We start from the raw sequence: 16,243 nt of genomic DNA, 5'->3' as shown, positions 1-16,243 counted from the left end.
GATTAAGTGGAATTGGCATAGACCGAAGGCAGTGGAGGTCTAGAGGGGATGGATGTCATGCAGCTCCACTCCATGGAGGGAAAGTGAGAAAAGGATGCAAATTAAGCTTCTTCGAAGGCTATGTATTTATTGATCAGTGGTCGGGGCTTGATAACAAGCCAATTTTAAGCTACATGTATGCCAGATGTGGCTTTAAAGGGCCAAAGTTTTCTTGTTGATGCTAGAATAGAGTATGCTTGAAGTGGTTATAGTTTGGAGTTTATTGATTAGAATTGTAGTACTTTAAGTGCTCTACATGCCTATCTTTACGGCTCGACAATTGGAGCTATGATTAAGAAGTTATGGCAGTTTGAAGCTGGGATAGATTGCATATCCGTATCGGATTGGAAAATTGTAGATGAAGGTCTAGGACTTAACTAAATGCATGGGCTTAAAGTGTCATCTTGTGGAGCGCATCGGTCTTTCCAGATCATCAATCGGAGTCACGTATGACAAGATACAAAGATTTGAAGTTTTTTCGGGGGTCGAGTATGTACCCAATTGACCGCATTGGAAATTGTGCCATACGGTGATTTTTAAGGCTCAAATAGGTTTCAAAGGGTAGTAGGTGATGTGTAGAGTCAGCAAGAGTTGACGACTCATGAGTCGGAGTCTCGCTGGAGAAGTTATGCTAGTTGGAAGCTGGGGCAATAGCCTGAGGGATGATCGCAAATGATTTTCCCCCATATTGACGGTCTTGATAGATGCACTTGGGAAGTCCAGAATGTGGCAATGTTTATGTGGCTTGAGGTCGATGATGTGAAGTTCTAGATGGTCTTTACGGCTTGGTAGTGGGCTCAAAGAACAAGAGATGGAAGGAATTTGAAGATGGTGCAAAAAAGCGTTTGTATGGGCAAAATTGGGAGTGAATTTAAACTTTGGAGGCCTGACTGAGGGGACCCCACCACGTGGCCATCGAATGGCCCCATATGCCATGGAAGTTTGTGGAAATGAGGAATAAATAGCCAAGATGGTTCCCCATTGAATGTCATGGAAATGCGAGAGAGCTTGCTCTCTGTGGCTGTTGCGGTCGTTCATTGCCTATGCGCACGTAGGTGGCACTGCAGTTGGTAGCCCATGGGGCGATACTTCTATGATTTTGCTGGCGTAGCTGGCCTAGTGGGTGGTGTGATGGCAATGAGAAAGCAGTCAGTGGCAAGTGCAACATGATGACGTGGTAGTAGCCAATGAGGGGCTGGTCCTGTGCGCCCTCTGTGGGTCCAATTTTTGAAGGAAAAATCTCCCTCCACTAGGGACATCTCTAGTCGTAGGGTGATGGTGAGTTGATGTGCATATACAAGGGGAGAGGACACATGTGAGAGAAAGGGAGAAGTTGAGAGAGAATGAGGAGGCAAGAGCAATCTGAGGTCCAAGTGGATGAGGCAAAGGTGGCCTCAAAAGTGGCCGGACAAGGGGAGCAATGAGAGAGAGAGAGAGAGAGAAAGAGGGATTCCACTTGCTTACAAGAGGCACATTCATATGCAAGACTTGGAGTTCAATATGACAAGTGTTTGGTGTTTGTGTGTTTACTAAAAATAACATATGGGCTCTATAGAACCCAATTTTTGGGCATTTTTGTGGGGTGTTCAAAGTTTTTGTGCAAAGAGTGTTTTTTGGAAGCAAGAATATAAGGATTTGAGAGATCAAGAAGAACAAGAGGAAGATAGGTTTTTTTTGGAAGGCCGATACGATGATAGACCTTACCGTCATCGAGATTGCAATAGGCTCTCCATCTAGTTATACTTCCTCTACGTAGTTTCTTCAACTATTTCTCTATTATCTATATTCAATCGGGTTAGCCTATTGTAAGGGAGCTCGAAACTCCTTAATTTTAGCTAGTTTACATTACGGTGCCATTAACTCAACGTGCATCTTATCTTGATTGTCTTAGCAAATCTATTTACTTTCATACTTAATTTCATATCAAAGCAGCTATTAATCTACTAGTATACGGTGTGGTGCTTCTTCTTCTCCTCTCTTTTCCCACAGCTAGCAGCCCGACGCTAACCCGGCTCGCCTTCAAACCCTTAATCCCTTGACAACATGAATCATCTTAGAAGTAGAAAAACATAGAATTTTGGTATGTGGCCATAATTTTTTGATATCAAAAGATCAAACCTAAAAAAATTGGACAAATGTGGAGTCCACAAAAGATGTCCTCGTGTTCAAAAGTAGCAAAAAATGGTCCAAAAAAGGCCAAATTTGGGCAAAAAGGGTGCAAAAATCTTGTTTTTTCCAACAAAAAAATAGCGTGTGTGCTAGATCAAGCTAGGGGGTGCTTACATGCCTACAATTTTTCATTTGAAGAGGGACACAAGAGGGTTTCTATAGGGTGGTCTAGTGCAGTCTTGCGAGTGGTTTGCAGGCATGAGGGAGTGAACTAGGATTCCTTCTCTTCAATTTTGGAATTTGGAGAGTCCATAGAATGATTGCAGTTTCCAGAGATGGGTGTGTGTGTGAGAAATTGAGGGAATAATGTGTTGGGAAGTAACCCTAGCCATGGGTACTTATTGTAACTCCCAAACACATGATATGTGTGCCACACATTTATGAGGTTAACTCCATGATCAATTTGAGTCTAGGAACATGAGAATTTGCATGCAAAATTAATACTTGTGATACATCACATATGACATCATTCAAACCCTCTCTCAATATCTTTATAAACCCACTTGTATGATCATTATTTTGAGTTGCATCAATATACTACTTTGGGGGATGGGAACCGAGAGAGCTTTTGGAGGGAGCTTACGAGGGAGATTTTCCCTAGCCTTGCTATGGAGCAATATTTGCAAAAAAAAATCTCTCTACACCTCTGATGGAGAGAGCTTTTTGAAGGGAGCTTTTTTTGTTTTCTCACAATCCATACCAACCTTGAAGACAACATGCCCCTCAAGAAACAATATGCTTCAAACTTAGTGGAAGCACAAGAAGATACAAGAAACTTCATCAAATCATGAAATTCTCCCTAAATATTACTATATTTTTTCAACATATAACATGTAGTAACCATAAAATATGCTCCTCACATTACTAGTACAAGGATAGAATGATACAATCCACCATCTCAAATCATGAATTCCAACAAAACAAATTACAATATAAAATCAGCAGTTACAAATCGTGCACGCATTTGTGGTTGATACAATTTAATTACAATTTTGTTTCATGTTGCATGCATCGACAATTGAAGACACAAAGCACATCCTCACTTCTTATCTTGCTTTGATGGATAAACATTTTGTAGTTTAAATCCAAGCCAAATAACGGAGAAAGATGTAGTAAATATGATTGCAGGTCATGTATGGTTTTCTTTGCACCACTCGTTCTGCAAAGTCTCCACATGTACACATTAGGCTAATTGAAATATGTAATTCATACTTGTCGCCTCGGACTTGTGAAGAAGATGTGCCACCATGAATTTTTCATGTACGCCGCTCTCCAACAATTGCTTGGAAACCTCTACAATTTTGTGGGATGTTTTGTGTGAGATATTCTGGTCGATGCAAAGCATTCTCCTCCTCACAGCTTACTGTTGCAGCTTGTTTTCTCTTTTTGGCTATTGTAATATTATCTCGTTCCATTGTCGGTTGCTAATAGAGTGGTGTATTACCGAGCCCATCCTCAATCTCTCTAGAAACAGTAGCCAACCCTGGTGCTTGATCTTGTTGTTCCCAATGTGAAAGTTTTTCAGCAGAAGACCCAACACCGTGATACCTACCCTCGAAAAGCAAGCATCTTGAAACTTTGTAGCAAAGCATCATGCAAGCTCAACATTTCTTTGTTTCCTTCACTGGCAAGCTAGCTTGCATGCTTTATTGTTGCAAGGTTTGTAGTTGGAATGAACGACAGATCATCCACTTCCTGCAATTTCTTTTTGTATTAAGGGATTTCACTTGCACACTAAAATATAGGACTTTTGTTCAAAAATTGGTTGGCTATAGTTACCCCAACAAAGTGTTTTCTCCAACAAGGGTTCCGTAGATGCCACCAACTTAGCCAACAATCCATTTTTGACAAGTTACAGTCGGACACTTTTCCAAAAGCCCACCAAGATCGTATAGTCTTATACAAGCTTGTTGCCTCTTCTTTGCTCCTTGCACAACGCCATAATTTAGACATACGCTTGTGCTCATCTTGGAAATTTTTATGCACATATTGCATGGTTTGAATGTGAAAGCTTTTCTCCCAATGAAACAAACAGGAGCATTCCCTTCCTTCCATAACATTGTCAGGTCCTCCATTGAATACAGTTTGAGCAGCTTTCCAATTTGCTCTAGCCTTATCTACCATAAATCCTTTGAAATCGGTCGGATGGTGTCCACTTTCCAAAGCACCAAATTCATCATTTCCCAAAACAGGATCTGCGCTTGAGTGTCTTCTTCCTTCATCTTGCATATGGCAATTGTTTGCATTTATTGAATCCTGTACATAGAAATGATCATTCAACACTATGAAAAGATAAAGTTAGTAGGAAGTTTTCTTAGCCTACCTTACGTAGGATTGTAGACATGTGCTTTCATTTTTGTCCACCCCACTCTCCTACGCACATGAACAAAGAAAACCCAGCTTTCTTGCAAGTCTCCACTGCCATCTTGTCGCATTCTATTTACTAGATTGACACTAGATCCAAGGCCATTGATCGACATTTTGAACACATGGTAGCGTTTTTTACGACCTGCAGATTGCCTTGGAAATAGCATATCGTGGAAAACCTATAGCATTAGGAAAAATATGAACCCTCTAGGGGCCCTTTGGGATTAAGGTTAATTAGATGCCAGCCAATAGGAAGAGGGTGGTGGATGCACTCATGATACCCTAAAAAACGTACGGGGACAAGGTAGCCTTACACCTCTTAATGGCCTCTTACCTAGTGAGAAGGTAAGGGAGGTGGCTAGGGGGGGGGGGGGGGGGGGGGGGGGGGGGAGGGACCCACTTTGACCTCTTTTCCCCCACTTTTTGGCCCGGATTTAAATATACACTAAAAAAATCAAATTTTCAAAAAATTTCAAATTTCAAGTTTTTCCTCCTTAAAAGGTCTCCAAACCTATTTCATGGTCAAAAAAGTATTTTTGACATCCAAAAGTAAAAAACGTGCACTAAAAAATCCAAAAAATTATTTTTTTTCAAAAAAATTCAAAACATCATTTTCCACCCTCCAAAGGCTTTCCAAACCTATTCTATAGCTAAAAAGTGATTTTCTCTCTCTACAAACCACTCTCCATTGCTGCAACAGCTACATGCACCCCCTAGTCCAGCATTATCTCTCTGCTAGCTTTCTCCCACCTCCATTGTAGCACCAAGCAAGCTCCTCTCCCATCTCTTCCCCTTGCCCATCACATAGTGTCATAGCAAGCTAGCTCCTCTCCCTTCTCTCACCTCCATTACAGCATGAAACAAGATTCTACTCCTTCTACTTTCATTCACTCACACTACATGGAAAACTCTACTCCCGAAGGTGGCAAAAGTATGAGCTCACATGACTTGCATACCGCAACAACAGGAGGTGTGAATAGTGTGTTGTCATTGCAAGGGTTCATCTCCAACATAAAGATAGAATGGTAAGAAAACTACCCTTGTAGCGTACATTCATAGCTTCACATAATCTCCATCTTTAAGTTTATCATGCTGGAGAGGACAAACCTCTTTATGGCTTTCAATGTTTAGGCTTCACACCTCTTAACACTGGGTGGTGCTATTTTGTTGATGGCTTTGGTGGGCCATCTATAGTTGTGTAGCATGTGATTGAGTCTCACAATGCAAGTAAGTTGTGCTATCTATGGAGAGTCATGAAAGTTTTTTCTTATAATTTATTCTTTGTATATTTGTCATTAGATTATCATTTTGTACTTTATAACTTTGTGCTCACATAATCTGTTGTTTACTTATAGAGTCAACTTCTTTTTAGAGTACATGAGCAAGCAACCATGTGCAGAGATGGAAATCACTCTTTTTTTGTTCCGTGAGGAACCTTTCACTACGATGTTAAAGGATTTTGATAAGAAGAGTAGAATGTTTGTAGAATCTTGAACCAATAGGTTCTCTCTAGGAGCTCTTAGAAAAGTCATCCATAAAGTACTACTATCTTCCCTAGTGTCATAGACACACAAATACTCAAGTGTATATGAATCTCTAGATGAGGAAGACAAATACTTGTAGGAGACACCTAACAACAACAACATTGTCTCCGTTTGTAATTATTTTCATGAGGCTGGATTCCTCTATAAATGCAATATAAATATGTTTTTTTGTTAAATGGTGTCACATCGAGTGAGAGTATTTAATTAAGATTACTGGAGTTTCATACAGATTTGAGAAATATTGATGACCTTTATGGATATTTTGATTTGCCTGTAAGACGTTTCAAGTCTCAAGTCTTGACCACTCCACCATGAAGAAGTTCAAGCAATATTTTGTTTTCAGTTTAATCATTAATGGTTATTATTATTAAAGTGGATCATAACCTTGTCAATATGTCCTCATTTGGGGATGTTTAATATATATCACTAGCAACATTTCACAAGGTTGCTTTCCAACATGTTATTGTTTTCATACTATGCCTATGCCAAGCTTGACTTAGAGAAATGACAATTTGAGATGGAGGTGTCGATGTATAGGGGTGAATTATTGTCTCCGCACCTAAGAAACATTTTCCTACGTTCGTTTTTGAGGACAAAAACGATTCTCCAAGGGGGGGTAATGTAAGGACATGGGTACTATGGGCAAGGCCACTGGCACGGCCGGACAATGTGTACGCTAGGGGGAGGCTATAAAATAGCACGGTTGGGTGGACACTAGCACACACATTACCATCACCCTTTCAATTCCCCAAGTCAAAGGCCTCACAAATCCTATGCACTAAACATTCAACACTAGAAATCGACCAAACAAGGAGCCAATTTTTACTTCCTTGTGTCCACCTCGTGTTCTTGGGAATGTTTTGGTTAAGCCATTTCTTTGGTATTTGAAACCACATGTGACCCCTATTGTTATAGTATCCAACCAAAGGTTTCTTGATTAGCGGTTTACAAGTGGTACATATCTTCTATGTTAACAATGCATGTATCTATAATTTATGTTTACACTTTCTCTATCCAAATGAGCTACATAGTAAAAATCAAATCCGCAATTTAACGGCGGTTAAGTTCACAAAGTAATGCTATTGGTATCATCTTTAGCAATACCAAAGAGATAACTACCAATAGCTCATGAATAGGGATATTTAAGAAGATTTGATACCAAAAACTTGTCAACACTACTCAAAAAGGTGGAAACTCAAAGGCTTTACGATATATGTATGATGAAACATGCATTGGAAGATGAGGAACAAACAAATGCATGGCAGAAAAGGTTATTGGATTTACAATGCTTGCAATTGGATTGAGTTTTAGCTTTGGGTTACTATGAGGAAGTGTGAAGAAAGGCACAGCTAAACGCCAATGAAGACGTAGAGGATAAGAAAATTGAAAAGGGTGATTTGGTGTTGCGATACAATAGTAAGTTGGACAATACCTTTCAAAAGAAGTTTCAAATCAAATGGGAAGGTCCTTTTACTGTTGTAAACAAATTTGAAAATGGCAATATCAGCTGGTTGTTGGCAGACTTAAATGGTGCACATCATAAGTATCATGTTAATGGTTATAGATTGAAGAAGTATATGGCATGTTTGATGAAAATTGTGACTGATGAAATGCTATCAATAGAAGGAGACAATGTGGAGACATCTGAAAATGTGGATGAGGTTTCTGGGGATGAAATGCATCAGTTGTTCACCCTAGGGACCTCTGCTTGTCATGAATGACTAAGCAGGAAAGGGGGGGTTGGCAAGCTATGTCAAGCATTTTCTGGATAAGCATGAAGTCACTAAGTCAAGCTAAAAAGCTTGCCCACTAGCCTCATGTATATATGTGTACATAACCCTGCAAGTTTTAGAAGTGGCCTTGTAAAATTCATGTACAAAGGTGTGATTTTTCCAAGCCTTAATACTGATTTTTTTGGTTGTTTGAGACTCCAAAATATGGTTTTTAATAAGTGTTTTCAGCCGTACTTTGTAGCTTGTGAAGCGGACTTGTACATCATGATTTATGAGCATCCGAAGCGGGCGGTCTCAACTTAATAGGTGATTGTAGGTGCATGCAAGAAGGGAAACTAGGCCAACTTGAGGGTCTAAGATTAGAAATGCTAAAGTTTTATAGCTGAGGTGATGGGCTTCGAGCCGTGTGTTACGGTGCGTCATTCGGTGATCGGAGCAGAAAGGTATGCCTCAGGGAAAATTGTTCGAGAAGTCCTCTGATGCTTTGGGAGAAGCTGGGAATTTTTGGGGAGCTGGGAAGCTTGGAGAGAGTTTCCAAGTGGCAATGGAGTAATCCCACATGGGGGGGAGAAAGTGGAAATTGGAGGGTATAAGGAGGGGAGTGGGTACCCGCTAAGGTTTTATCAAAGGAGCAAATGGAGCTCACTTGCCTAGCCATGAGGGCTCGTGGACTTTGGGGGAGGAAAGGGTGCCCATTTTGAGTTCCCACTACCTGGATAGGTGCCTAGACATTTTTTTGGTCCCCGGACACTAGCCCCCACCCCATTCCTTGGTCAAATGGTCATCGATAGCTCATTTTTCACCCAAAAAAGGCCAAACTTGGACCAATCAAAAGGTGCCCAAGGAGAGAACCATGTCGGCTAAGAGGAGAGAGAAAATTACTTGGGATAAGAGCCAAATAAATCCCCGTTTAATAGCTACAATTCCCTGCACACCCTTTTTCCTAACAGAGACTAGCTTTTTTGGAGCGTTTGAGAGACACCCCAACTTCGAAAGCTTGTAACTCTCTCGTCTGTTGTCGGAATCTAGCATATGGATACTCTACGGAGGTCTACACAAAACAAGCTTCATCTTTATGGTCTTGGTTTTCATCAATTTTAATCATGGTTTGGGTAAGGGCTGTTTCCCGCCCGACTTTACAGGTGTCCGACATAGGTGTTTTCCGCGGCTTTATGGTGTTTCCTTCCAACGGTGTGGTGTGTGCAAGGCTATAGAGGTTCTCATTTTTCTTAGTGTTTGCATGATAACACCATCTTAGCAATGATGGACAAATTGTCACATGTCTTCAATATGCAAGCATAGGTGATTGCATCTGGAGACATGTGCTTACTTCGCATCAGCTGAAAACTGAATTTCGCTGCCCATTTCAGCATCTTGCATAGTGCCACATGCCATCAAGGTGAATGCATCTGGAGCAATACCCTACCTATGCATTAGCTGAGAACAGGCCTGGCTCCCTAGCATTGCTACATTTGGCCTACATGTTGAGCAAGGTAGTGCGATAAATTGCATTTTTTCTCGACAACCCCAAACTAGCAGTACCATGTGAGTTCTTTCACACATATTAGCAATAATTTCAAAAATTCCAGATGTATTTAGGATGAAAGCATAAATAATTGCATCTAGAGAGATGCGCTCGCTTTGCATCAATTGGAAACAATCCAAAGCTTCTTTGCCCCGCTCGTATTCGGCATATCTATGACTAAAAAAGTGTGAAGCATTGCGTTTTTTCTCGACAACCCCTAGATAATAGTAGAATGTAAGTTCTTTTGTCCATCTCAGCAATAATGGCCAAATGGAGACATGTCTTTAAGATGTGAGCAAAGGTGATTGCATCTGGAAAGATGCGTTCGCTTTGCGTCAACTGAAAATAGTTCAGAGTTTCTTCGCCCTGCCCCTATTCTGCATATCTCTGACTAACAAAGTGCCAAGCATTGCGTTTTTTCTCGACAACCCTAACTGTACCATGTAAGTTCTTTTTCCCATCTTAGCAATGATGGCCAAATTATCACATGTCTTCAAGATGCGAGCAAAGGTGATTGCATCTGAAGACATGCGCTCATTTCACATCAGTTGAAAATTGAATTTTACTGCCCATTTGAGCATCTTCAATAGTGCCACATGCTTTCAAGGTGAATGCATCTGGAGTGATGCCTTGCCTCCGCATTACCTGAAAACAGCCCTAGCAGCCCTACCACATTTAGCGTACATGCTGAGCAAGGTAGTGTGATAAATTGCATTTTTTCTTGACAACAAAAAACTAACAGTACCATGTGAGTTCTTTCACCCATATTAGAAATGATTTCAAAACAGCCACATGTATTTAGGATGCGAGCGTAGGTGATTGTATTTGGAGAGATGCGCTTGCTTTCCATAAGCTAAAAACAGTTCATAGCTTCTTCGCCCCGCCCCTATTCGGCATATCTCTGACTAACAAAGTGCCAAGCATTGTGTTTTTTCTCAAAAACCCCTAGCTAACAATACCATGTGAGTTATGTTGTTCATCTCAACAATGAGGGCCGAATTGCGACATGTCATTAAGATGCGAGAGGAGGTGATTGCATCTGGAGAGATGCGTTCGCTTCGCATCAGCTGAAAACAGTTCAGAGCTTCTTTTCCCTCCCCTATTCAGCATTTATTTGGCTAACCAAGTGGCAAGCATTGTGTTTTTTCTCAACAACCCTAGCTAACAATACCATGTGAGTTCTTTTGCCCATCTCAGCAATGATGGCCAAATTGTCACATGTCTTCAAGATGCGAGCAAAGGTGATTGCATCTAGAGACATGTGCTCACTTGACATCATCTGAAAATTGAATTTTCTTCCCATTTTAGCATCTTGCATAGTGCCACATGCTTTCAAGGTGAATGCATCTGGAGCGACACCCTACCTCTGCATTGGATGAAAACAGCCTTGGCTCCCTAGCCTTGCCACATTTGGCCTACATGTTGAGCAAGGTAGTGCCAAAAATTGTGTTTTTGACAACCCTGAACTAACAGTACCATGTGATTTCTTCTGCCCATATTAGCAACGATTGCAAAACTGCTGGATGTATTTAGGATGCAAGTGTAGGTGATTGCATCTGGAGAGATGCACTTGCTTTGCATCAGCTTAAAATAGTCTAGAGCTTCTTCCTCCCGCTCCTATTGGGCATATCGTATCTCAATGATGGAAAAATTGCCACATGTATTTTTGATGCAAGCACAGGTGATTGCATCTGGAGAGATACGCCCACTTCGCATCAACTAAAAATAGTTGAGAGCTTTCAGACGCTACCTCTACTTGGCATATACTTGACCAACAAAATCATTGTGAATTTTGTTGCCCATTTCAACATCTTATATAGTGCCACATTCCTTCAAGTGGAACACATAGGTGAATGTATCTAGAGTGATGCCCTGAATTTGCATTTGCTGAATAGTTTCATATTCTTTTTGTAATTATGACTTTCTAATCAATGTGTTAAAGTTTTTACACTTATCTTCTAATGTTTGAGGTTGCTTTTGACTTAAGGATCCAGGTTATTGTTAAGTATTCCTAGAGGTTTGTTTTTTGCTCATTAAATCATCATGATAAAAGAGAAGTTGACAAAAATTTGAATATTTTTTGTGTGATAAGGTGATGGCAGCAGAATCGGAAACCATCCCACCCTCATTAGGAGCTGTTGTTGATACCTATTCCCAAATTTCAAACCCAAAAGAGACCAGTCTTGATGTCTATGTTGACAAGACCAAGATTAGGTACGTGGAGCTTGATGCAAAACTCTGGCAAACTTGGGTTGTTAAGCATGAGGTTCATTGAGATATAGAGCTCCCTTGGGTACCCTTTTGTTGGTTGGTGGGTGAAGCATTTCGCAACACTAGAGGGAACATTGGGGAATCAGAAATAAAGTTTAAGCAAGTAGGATATATATATGTCAAGTCTTGGAAACTTTCTTGTTTCTGAAAATTTTCCCAATGGGGAGAGGATTTGCGTGTTAGAAGAGGAAGAGAAACAGTGGGATATGTCCTTTTGGGGTGCTTGTAATCAAGAAGTTGAGATGGATTTGTCCTTCTCAAAGTTGGATGCATCTTAAAGGTCAAAAATTGGTGGTACTCGATGGGAACCATCGTCTCAAAGCTTGGATGTTACAAATCAACATTGGTAAGTCTTGTTTGTGTTTATAGATATTCATTGTACATCAATAAATATTGTAATACAAGTGTGAGAAAATTGTAGTTTGTCGTGATGATCCTTGAAAGTAGGTTCACGTTAAGTGCACCATGACGTATTTCTCTCCTGATGAAGAGTATTCAATGCTATGGACTCTAGATTGCTTGAACAGGTAAAATATAACTCTTGCACTTGTTATTCTTTTTCCTTTGTAATAATCTCTTCTAATTTTTGTTTTTGCTTGACACAAACTCGTGCGAAGTGATCAATTGCAAGTGATATTTTTCTCATTAGGAGGCTCGGTCTTGGAAACGAGCAAAGCTGGAAGAAATTCCTTGACAAAGAGGCTCTACAAAAAATTGAAGCAGAAATACAAGAGGACAAAAGGCTGCATCCCTGGATTTGGTGGAGAATTCCCCTTGGTTTGCTCATGCAGTTGAAGTACTCGGTAGGTTACACAATCTTTTACTCATTCGTCTCTTGTAAAGCATCTACTTAAATTCTGTTTCACATATGGGATAATTTAAGGAGCAACTATCAAGAAGGCTTGCAGAATCTAGCCTCTCTTACGAAGATCAAGGCTATAATGAAAAATACAAGAGCTCCATTGATGAGGTCGAGACTTATTTCAAGAACAAATACAAACACAAATTGGTTGCAGTGGCAAATCTAGCACTAGGAGAGAAGTGGTTTAGCAAGCTATATGGTCTAGATTGGGAGAGTAAACACAATGTCACACTTGATAAGCTTCTCACAATTATGCAAACCCCACTTACAACAAAAGGTAATCTAGAAGTGCCTTTGGGATGGTATGTTGAAGTCGCTAATCTTTTTATGTGCTTTCTATTGCTTCCGGGAAGGTTTGAGTACTAGACCATATTCTAATCAAAGACATTGGTAGGCTATGGGGTCTTGATGGAGGAGAAAAAGATTGGTGCAACTATATAGCATACTACTCCTATAGGGAGTCAATTGTGGAGCGAGCAATGGACCTTATAAAGGAGGTAAAGGAAGTGCCCTTTGATATTTGGAGTGAATCCTTACAAGATTTCTTTTAATTCTTGTAAAAAAGAGCACCTTCCTCACTGTTTTAGGGAGATATCTAAATTGACTTGTAACATTTAATGGCCTAATAACTTATATGTAGCGGAAATTAGCATGAACATAGTGGGCATTTCATTAGAATAGATTCCTAATGAGAATTACAAGAGTGCTTGGGTGGAGAGAGCAACAAAAAGCATAACACCTAGTTAGATAGCATCGACAATACTTTCAAAAGAGAGAGAAATTAAGCTATTGACAACAGTTGAGGACCGGATTTGCATGGAGCCGGTCCCCCCTCCAAAAGGCTTTCTATTATGGTTTCTCCCATCAAGAGAGACATTGTACAATACAATTCTTTGTGTTCCTTCAAGACTAGCTAGTGCAATGAAGATGGAAACTTGATGCACTAAGCAAAACACTTAACAAACACAACTTGAATTATCCCCGTTCTTAGACCCAAGACCTCACACACCTTCGAAGATGGTGAGAGCTAGCAGGGTATGAGAGTAGATTGAGAGGAAGAAGGAGTATCTTACGAGAAAGATGTACATCTCCTCACATAATCACTCATATGTAGCATAGCTTAGTTTAGTAATTAGCTTGGTAGAGGAGATGAGCATGCATTGAAGCTTGGCTCTTGGTTGGATTTGCATCCACATGCCAAGAGAGTGTTGATGTAGGCTTCTATCTCACAAGCTTGGAGTAGGTGATGAGTTCTCCATTAAAGCTTGGGAAGAGATAGTCTTCTCTTTCTTCACACATGAGCTTGTGTGAGTGTGTGTGTGATAATGCCTTGCAAAAATCAGCCCCCTCTCTCTCTTGGGCGAGCCCTCTTGCTAATTTCTCTTGCTGAAGCCCCATTGGCCCTCCCCAAGTCAAGACAATTACAATTAAGCAGCATAAGTGATAGCCTTCTGACATGTGTCCCCCTTTCCCCTTTTGTGAGAGCTTTAGGTAATTAAATAATTAAACTAAACTCTCATTGGACCCCTTTGCCTCCCGGCCAACAGGAATTAGGCAAGCCATGGGGCTCCTGAATGCTCATTGGACCCCTTGGGAGACTGCCCAATAGTCTTCTAGGAGACTTAATTCTCATTGGTTTCTTTTATTAAATGTTTTTAAATTAATTAAACTAGATTTACTCTAGCTTAATTCTCATTGGTCCACTTCAAGGGTCATCCAATAGAAATTGGGCACACCTTGTGGGCATCTGGCCTAGGGAGCTGACATGTGTCCCTCATTCCCTTTGTGTAAAGGGAGCCTGTGTGTGTGTGTGTGTGTGTGTGGCTTTCTCTCTCATCCCCTACCTTTAGGGCTCGCCCCCTCCCATGTAGGGATGTGCAAAGACTTTTAGGGCACACACAAAGCATCCAATTTTCCCTAGGGTTGACCTTTGGACACAACCTTTGAATTTTGGAACCTTAGCTTTTGGAAGTCTTAATGGGCTGAACCTTAGGGTCTTTTTAGCCCATTGTTGCACATGGATCTTTTGCAGATGGCCCCCCCTTTGGATCCCTATTTTCCCTCCTTTGGATCCCTACTGTGGCCGGTCTCCTAGCTTAACCAATATTCTAGCTTTTTCTCCCCTGGCCTTCCCCACATTAAATGATCAGTTTAATATGAGAAAATCATTTAGGAGAATTAGATATTGATTATTATGACAGACTCCTGGAATGAGAGTACAAAAGATGCCCTATTTGGAAGCTACAACGCGAAGATTTGAATATAGACAAGTATGCTTAGTTTCTTTGATACCTCATCGCATAGGAGATTCTCATGTGTAGACGCTTTGCAGATCTATTGAAAACTACATAGATTATTGAGATTCCAACCATTATTCTTGATTGGAGGGATGTTGGTCCTCGCTATAAGTCATTGTATCCTCCATCATGGCTCAATGCTTGCAGGACCCTACCTGAAAATGTGCAAGATATTCCATGGTTTCTTAATTATTAAATTAAAAAATACCCAAATAGCAAGAAGGAAATATATGAAATTAAGAATCTTGACATTTCTTTTTTGTTGGTTTCTCTGAGAATGACACTTTAATATCCTAGCTCATCTTTCTTTATGATAGGGCTTTTTCTGCAAAAGAGTACAAAGTCCACATACACTGAGATGAACTTGAAAGAGAATGCCATTAATGATGATGGCATGAAGAGTCCATTTGAACATCTACCAGCTAAAGGTGGTAAGGATCAATGTAGTTTACTAAAGAGTCCATCCACATTAAATTTAAAGAAGAATGCTGCTTTGGACATTTCTCTAATGGGAGCTTTTGAGGTGCGTTCTGACATGTTTGTGGAGCTACCTAGAGACAAGTTTCACCTGGTTTCAAATGCAGATGGAAAACCATTAAGAGGCATTGCCAAAAGGCATCCAAATGCAGATGGAAAACCATTAAGAGGCATTGCCAAAAGGCATCCAAATTTTTGCAAGTACGTTGTTTAATCAAAATTCTTTTGCAGTTTTGGAATTTGGTTTCAATTTGTTGAGTCTTTTTGGGGTTGTGCAGGTTCTTGGTGTCAATGTGTACTGAGGAGAAGGATGTTGTGGTAGATTAAATTTGCCGGTGTGGACAAAATGGCACGAGTTTGTGAAGACATGGTTCACCATTGTATTAGTCTAGACATAGATACATAGTGCTATGAGAAAATTCTTTGTCTTATTGGAGACCAACTCCAACTTGAAGAAGGAGAGAGTGACTGAGTGATATTTTTGTTTCAATGTCCATTATACTAAAAAAATTGAAGCGTATTTTCCAATTTGTATTTGTAATCAAATTTGTATCTTGGATATTCAATTTTCAGCTCCTTAATTATGGTGTCTATCTTAACTTTTGGATGATTTATGTATGCCATGCATTTAATAATTGTATAGAAATGTTTCTTGCCTTCTTCAATTAAGTCATTCTATGTTTTTATTTTTATGTCTCAATTTGTATTGATTTGTTTATGTGATCATATGATTGTATTCTTTTTTTATCGATTAGTTAACAATGAAGTATTGTTGTTATATGTAGGTTATAATGGAGGAAGAAGAAGAACATCATGTGGGTACAAGCTATTTAGTGCAGTCCATAACTTACAAAAGGGGCCATGAGGATGTAGTGGATACAAAAGATGACATTGAATCTTGGATAATGACCATGCAATCAAAATTAGACCGGTTTAGAGTGCCTCTATAATTGTAAGAT

The 16,243-nt window shown here is 40.1% G+C and overlaps 1 pseudogene; it reads left to right on the top strand.

Annotated features, from left to right (window-relative positions):
* Positions 1-11,764: 11,764 nt before the first annotated feature.
* On the top strand, positions 11,765-14,831 carry LOC147450923 (uncharacterized; annotated as a pseudogene).
* Positions 14,832-16,243: the final 1,412 nt, after the last annotated feature.

Source organism: Adiantum capillus-veneris, chromosome 9, assembly GCF_014529385.1.
Source record: "Adiantum capillus-veneris isolate H3 chromosome 9, ASM1452938v2, whole genome shotgun sequence".
Lineage (NCBI taxonomy): Eukaryota > Viridiplantae > Streptophyta > Polypodiopsida > Polypodiales > Pteridaceae > Adiantum > Adiantum capillus-veneris.
The sequence above is the reverse complement of the archived record's forward strand: the minus strand, read 5'-3'. Positions and strand labels throughout refer to the sequence as shown.